The sequence below is a fragment of the Littorina saxatilis genome, linkage group LG5, assembly GCF_037325665.1.
Source record: "Littorina saxatilis isolate snail1 linkage group LG5, US_GU_Lsax_2.0, whole genome shotgun sequence".
NCBI lineage: Eukaryota > Metazoa > Mollusca > Gastropoda > Littorinimorpha > Littorinidae > Littorina > Littorina saxatilis.
Genome location: NC_090249.1, coordinates 19,623,118 through 19,630,617, shown reverse-complemented (window position 1 = coordinate 19,630,617; position 7,500 = coordinate 19,623,118).

Sequence of the window (7,500 nt, the reverse complement as noted above, 5' to 3'; positions counted from 1 at the left end):
AACTCGATATTCTTTTAGGTTCAGCAATTTGAAATCCCAAATGATTTGTCGTCATTCCGAAGTACAGACTAAAAATGTTGAGTGTACATAAGCACCACAGTTTTGCTCTTTTATATTTTGTTGTTTTATTATCAACTCTATCCCACAGATGAACAGAAACAAACATGCACCAGGATGACTTTATCCCCCCTGGTGCACATTAATGGTTAAATAACACTGACATTGCATGGACGTGTTTGTAGCTGTGTACCTATTTGAACTCGCCATGCACTGAATTTAAACCCGACCGTATCCACAATAGACCATACACGCAGCCAACTGGAACTAATCGTTGTTGTCTGCATTGACCAACAACGTATAAAAGATGCTTTGCTTCCCGTGTGAACGGCCATGTCAACCACAACATATCTGCCCAGGCTCTTACGCAGAAAGAGACTTTTACACAGGATCAGAGCGTCTTGGACACAACTCCAAAATATGCAGCCTGGCTGCTTCCTGAGTAGAGTTTCATTTTTTTGTCGTGGTGCATTTATTTATATTTGTTTGCAAATTGACGTAGGTGTAATCTACAAAATGAATTCAGAAGAAAAATCAAAATTTTCACAGGAAGCAGCCAGGCTGAAGTTTTTGTAATTTAAAAAAAAAAAATTTAGGCTGTAGGTTTTTGGTATGTGTCCAAATGGAAGGATACTCCTACCCCAGGTTAAAACCTGGACATCTCTGTGGTAATTTACAAGAGGGTCTTCACGCGAAGGAAGACACATTTAACAAGAAATTCCTCCGAGGTAGGAAAAACACCCCCGTCCTTACCATTCTCACTGCCACCAACTGAGAAGGTTATTTCCCTTTGACCATTAATATGTCCCTCTATAAGTCCTTGTAGAATCTTAATCCACCAATAACTCCCTAACCGTGTGTTTGACTGGTCCCAATTTTTTTAAGGACCGTCTCAGGAATGTATAGAACCTGTTCACCAAGTTTGGTGACGATCGGTCCGTTCATTCTTGAGATCTATATGCGCACACAAACACACAAACAAACACATCGACCGAATCCTATACACACCCCTATACCGGGGGTGTAAAAACTGAAACTGCACGCACACAAAACAGCCCATGCAACGAAACACACAAACAAACCCGTTCCCACAATGGACCCAACATGCAGCCAGCTGAAACAACTTGCTGGACATCATTATTGATCTTCACTTAACACAGTCAATTCCCAAACTGACTGACTGCTGTCTGCACCGAACTCAACTTAAACACAGCGCATTCATCATTGAACAAAATGTTCTCCGTCACGCGAGTTGAGGTTATTGAATTGCGCCGACATGAACCATGCATTGCAACCAGACCGACCAGGGTCTGGCCTTCTGAAATAGCACTCCAAAGCCTTGTTCATCATAACAAGGTCTTATCACGTGCTGACAGGTTTTATCAGTATCGGAATCCAGGCGGATTCCTCTTTGTACCTCGTTATCCTCTGACCAGACGGCCATCTGGACATTGATTTGATGGACTAATCCCAAACCGGACCAAGGACATTGCAGCGGACATCTGTAGATGGACTATAGGGTTTATTTGCACACACACACTCTCTCTCTCTCTCACACACACACACACACACACACACACACACACACACACACACATCCGTCCGTCCGTCCGTCCGTCCGCCCCTCCGTCCGTCCGTCCGTCCGCCCGTCCGTCCGCCCGTCCGTCCGTCCGTCCGTCCGTCCGTCCGTCCGTCCGTATGTCTGTCTGTCTGTACCTACCTCTTTTTTTTCGTTTTATTGGATTATTTTGTTGTTGTCTCAGAAACGGTTCGCATCTTTCTTTCTGATCAAATTCCCATTTATATTCTTCGCTCTTCCTTGATTACTTAGCGAAAATCTTTGGTTCCCCTTTTCTTCCTGTTTCTTGTTTCTTCTTTTAATTTTCTCTATCTGTGTTTTTGTTTCAACCTATTCTGATTAAACTTCCCGTTCTTGTGTTTCTTCTAACCTCTTCCCTTTTTCTCTTATCTATCGCTTTCCAGTGTATCTGAGAAACAGACATGTTAACACACAAACGGACAAACGAACAAAGGAAGGAAGAGATAGATAAGCTTGCGCGCATACCATACCAACCACAAAACAGTTTTTACTAAAATGGAATAAGTAGTATATAGCGAAAATACTTTCCCGAGTTGTTTCATTTTTTTTAAATTCTACAAAAATGGGAACACACTTTTCAAAGCGGCAAAGAATTGCTTCTATCCCAGGATTTTTTAGTTTTAAGATTGGAAAGCATCTCAGGTTCAGTTCCAATTCTCAACCTTTTCTTGCTTGTCAGTCTTAAGTAGAAATGCATTTTGTTAAACAAAATTCGTTTTCTTTTGTTTTCTTTTGTTTCTATGGAAGGCAGAAGGACAAACACCAAAGTTGCGAACAGTCTTTTAAAATTCGTGCCCTTTTTGTTGCCACAAGCAACACCTGCACAGGCCTACCATCACTGATATGCAGAACCAAATACCCCCCTTCTCCCTATCTCTGTCTCTGTCTTTCTCTTTCGCGCGAGCTCTCTCTCTGTCTCTTTCAGTGTTCCTCTCTCTCTGTCTGTCTGTCTGTCAGTGTATCTGTCTGTCTGTTTGTCTGTCTGTCTATCTGTCTGTCTGTCTGTCTGTCTGTATGTTTCTGTGTCTGTCTGTCTGTCTGTCTGTCTGGCTCTCTCTCTCTCTCTCTCTCTCTCTCTCTCTCTCTCTCTCTCTCTCTCTCTCTCTCTCTCTTTCCATCTCTTAAACAATGCGAACACCATTCGATTTTATAGTATGCGACACCCCACTAATAGAAGTGACCTTTCGAACAGATCAATTAGTACTGAATACTGTGTGTCTTAAGTAGCTGTGCATTATTTGCCATTCTTTAGTTGAATATGTGATCACACACACACACACACACACACACACACACACACACACACACACACACGCACTCTCACACGCACACACGCACACACGGCACACACACTCATCCACACACACACACACACACACACACACACACACACACACACACACTGTTATGTAAGAACGTCCCGTTGTGAAGCAGCCAAAACGCTGCCATAATTAAGCTATCAAACATGCTGTCGTGAGCAAAGACGTTGTCAGCAAATACAAATGGCAATTCGTTTTGTTTGCACCCCAATCTGCCTACATCTCTATTTTGTTTTAATTTCTTACTCATCTTGGCAAGTATTGTCTGGAAGACATTCGTCATATTTGTCAATGGTGTAAAAATAAGTCTCCGCCGCTTCCTGTGTGTATAATTAGGGGAGGTAACAGTATCTGTAGCGACACGCGACTGCTGTTTTTTTTTTTCTTCACCTAACACTTTCCCGACAAATCTGTGGCCTCCGTTATTTCTCTGGTCACTTCCCGGTTAGCCTTTTCCTGGCTCGCCGTCTTTTTGTTTTTTGTTGTTGTCTTTTTTGTCTTATAGACGGATGCACACTCAAGAAAAGACAAAAAAGAAAGAGAGAGAGAGAGAGAGAGAGAGAGAGAGAGAGAGAGAGAGAGAGAGAGAGAGAGAGAGAGAGAGAGAGAGAGAGAGAGAGAGAGAGAGAGAGAGAGAGAGAGAGAGAGAGAGAGAGAGAGAGACAAGACAAGACAAGACAAGACAAAATCTTTATTATCGAGGGTAATAGATAAGCAAGAATATTGCTTTTTTACATCCAGCCCTCGCCCTAATATAGGGTCAACAAGAACAGAAAACAATATAATCAAAGAACTATCACATCAAACTTAATACATAATAAATGTATATACTATACAAATTTAAAATAAATTGTCATACTGCATTTTAAGTACAATTTCCAACACGTCGCGAAAGGCGAAATTACAACATTTAGTCAAGCTGTCGAACTGACAGAATGAAACTGAACTCACTGCATTTTTACAGCAAGAGCGTATACTCGTAGCATCGTCAGTCCACCGCTCGATGCAAAGGCAGTGAAATTGACAAGAAGAGCGGGGTAGTAGTTGCGCTGAGAAGGATAGCACGCTTTTCTTTATCTCTATTCTTTTTAACTTTCTGAGCGTGTTTTTAATCCAAACATATCACATCTATATGTTTTTGGAATCAGGAACCCACAAGGAATAAGATGAAATTGTTTTTAAATCGATTTCGGAAATTTTATTTTAATAATAATTTTTATATTTTTAATTTTCAGAGCTTGTTTTTAATCCGAATATAACATATTTATATGTTTTTGGAATCAGAAAAATGATGAAAAATAAGATGAACGTAAATGTGGATCGTTTTAAAAACAAATTATTTTTTTTACAATTTTCAGATTTTAAGGACCAAAGTCATTAATTAATTTCTCAGCCACCAAGTTGAAATGCAATACCGAAGTCCGGCCTTCGTCGAAGATTGCTTGGCCAAAATTTTAATCAATTTGATTGAAAAATGAGGGTGTGACAGTGCCGCCTCAACTTTTACAAAAAGCCGGATATGACGTCATCAAAGGTATTTATCGAAAAAAAGAAAAAAATGTCCGGGGATATAATTCTCAGGAATTCTCATGTCAAATTTCATAAAGATCGGTCCAGTAGTTTGGTCTGAATCGCTCTACACACACACACGCACAGGCAGACAGACAGACAGACAGACACACACACACACACACACACAACACACACACACACACACACATACACCACGACCCTCGTCTCGATTCCCCCTCCACGTTAAAACATTTAGTCAAAACTTGACTAAATGTAATGATAAAAAGTGTCAATTTTTAACATAACTTATTTTAGATCTGCATATTATTATAATTTTGTTTAACATGCACATACATTTTAAATGAATTGATGAACCATTCAGCACATGTTTAGTTGCATTATGTGCGAAATATAATTTTTTTTAAGCTGTCTGTGTTTGTTTTATGCTTAAGAAAAATAGAGAGAGAGAGAGAGAGAGAGAGAGAGAGAGAGAGAGAGAGAGAGAGAGAGAGAGAGAGTGAGAGAGCGAGAGAGAGAGAGAGCGAGAGAGAGCGAGAGAGAGAGCGAAAAAGAGAGAGAGAGAGAGAGAGAGAGAGAGAGAGAGAGAGAGAGAGAGAGAGAGAGAGAGAGAGAGAGAGAGAGAGAGAGAGAGAGAGAGAGAGAGAGAGAGAGAGAGAGAGCAAATAATTCCAACATTACACAGAAAACAACTAGTCTAGCAATTGTGATATGTATGCCCAAGTGGAAAGATGTTCTAATAAAAGCCCAGAAGGATGTACGGTAGGGACCACATAATTTTGCTTTACACGGAAAGTAAAATACCTTTGGCAATCGTGTGGCGCGAATCCTACTCGATCTCCAACACCTAGCCACATATGTGCCGACAGGCTATACAATAATATGATTAAGAAACCAGCATCGTGTGACACACAAGTTCGCTATAAGCTAAGGGCAACTGTCAGTGCAAACACACTCCCTCTAGTGTTGCAGAGTTGGCCCCTACAGAAAATCCACCTTAGCAAATGCGAAAGGCCTGGCGCCGCTAAATTAATTAGTATAAACAGCCATCGAAGAAGACATCGAACATTTTCATCAAACAGTTGCTTTGTAAGAAAAATGGCACTGCATGATATGCGGGTTCATACAGTGCCAAAACAGTGTCCCACCAGCAGGACAAAGTACTAAAACCAAGTGATGCGTCGTGGCGCCGCTAAATAATTCAATAAAGCTCCCTATGGAAGTGGGACAGTCGACTTTTCGTTAGTTAAATAGTCAGAATTGCTTGTTGAAGCATGAAGCGAGCTTTGAAGGTTAATAACCGCTAGTCTGTCATCGTCACGCAAAAAAACATCCGGGAGGTCCAAAGAAGACAATCATTATGGCGGAGGATTCACACAAAGACTTACTGGACAGAAAGTCGCTTGTATTCTTCGTACTACGGCGGTAGAAAATAACTGTAGGCAACGATGGAGCGGGAAATAACAATGTCACAGAATCTGGAAAACAGAGGCAATAGGCACACGAAGACATTGAATAATCAAAACTTGACTAAATGTAAAAACGACACAAGAACAAGAATTCTTCTTCTTCTTCTGCGTTCGATGTTGATGGCCGTGCTAAATCCTCAGACCAGTGGCTGCCAGGAAGTCCGCAGTAAGAACAAGAATAAAAGAGGGTAAAAAGGAACAGAAAAAAGACAAAGAAACAGAGTAATGGACTCAAATTAATGTCCATTATCATTTTTCTTCTGAGCTAGAAATTTGACATGCAAACACGAAATAAGGCGAAGTTGTTTAGCTTTTTCACTTGATTTACGAGGAATGTGCCTGATAAACCACAGTTGCACTTTACATCAGTCGGACATGCAATTCAGATTTCATTCTTTTACAGCATTGTGACGCTTTATGTGCGACGGTTTTGCACTTGTCGGGGGATACTCGATTTAGAGAGCAGATTATAATCTTGTCGCAGAACAATCCCTGGGTTCGAGTTTTCCCCATTTCAGGTAGAAAACAACATTTAATTCAGCAGATCCAATACCGGGGATGCTATGCACGAGAAGGTGCCCATCTAGGAGAGAACCAGCGCTTGAAACTGGTTGAAACTGAGATGTGTTTGAGGTTCTCAGTTTATTTGAGGTTACCCTCCGAAAAATATAAATGTCTAAATTGGGGGGGGAAAATCGCTATACAGGTAACAGCCTAGTTGTACAAAATACACGAGTGTACGTGGGAGTTGCATTCCATGAACACACAAGAAGTTCGAGGTTCCAGCCAATCCAAACCAGTGCTTGGGACCCATCCGGTTGAGTACATTCTCGTGTAAACCACCCCAGCTTAGCATTATGTGTGTGTGTGTGTGTGTGTGTGTGTGTTTGTGTGTGTGTGTATGTTTGTGCGTGTGTGTATGTTTGTGCGTGTGTGTGTGTGTGTGTGTGTGTGTGTGTGTGTGTGTGTGTGTGTGTGTGTGTCTTTAAATCACTTCTAGCATACGAGCGTATTTAGTGGCTTTATATTTTTTAAATTTAATTTAATTCACTGCATTTTATCCGATTCTGCTTCATCAAATAATCCAGTTTTTTTCTTCTGTTCGCGTTTTTTGTTTGCCTTCGCTTTTGACTCACTTATATTGTGCGATTTAAAAGAGTGGAGGCAAAGATTCCCACGGGCGTGAGCCTATGGACAAGTTTGGCTTCGGTTGTCCAGAAAATGTGTTGCCTACAGAGGCACAGAACAGACTCAGAAACCCCGTGAGAGTTTCACAGAAAAGAAGCAAAATGAGGTTTTACTCTCACGGCAAAGTCCCGTTAGAAATATCGAAAGGCTGTATTGACAGCCGAGTAATTAAACAAATTCATAGAAAGGGTCCCTTTCGAAAAGTATTAGAAGAACGGTGGCGAGGAAGGGGGGGTTGGGGGGGGGGGTAGGGGGGGGGGGGGGGTAGGGAGGGAATTGGTTTACATCCATGACTAACTTGCGTACTTCAAACTAGCCAGCCATCCAGCCAACCAGC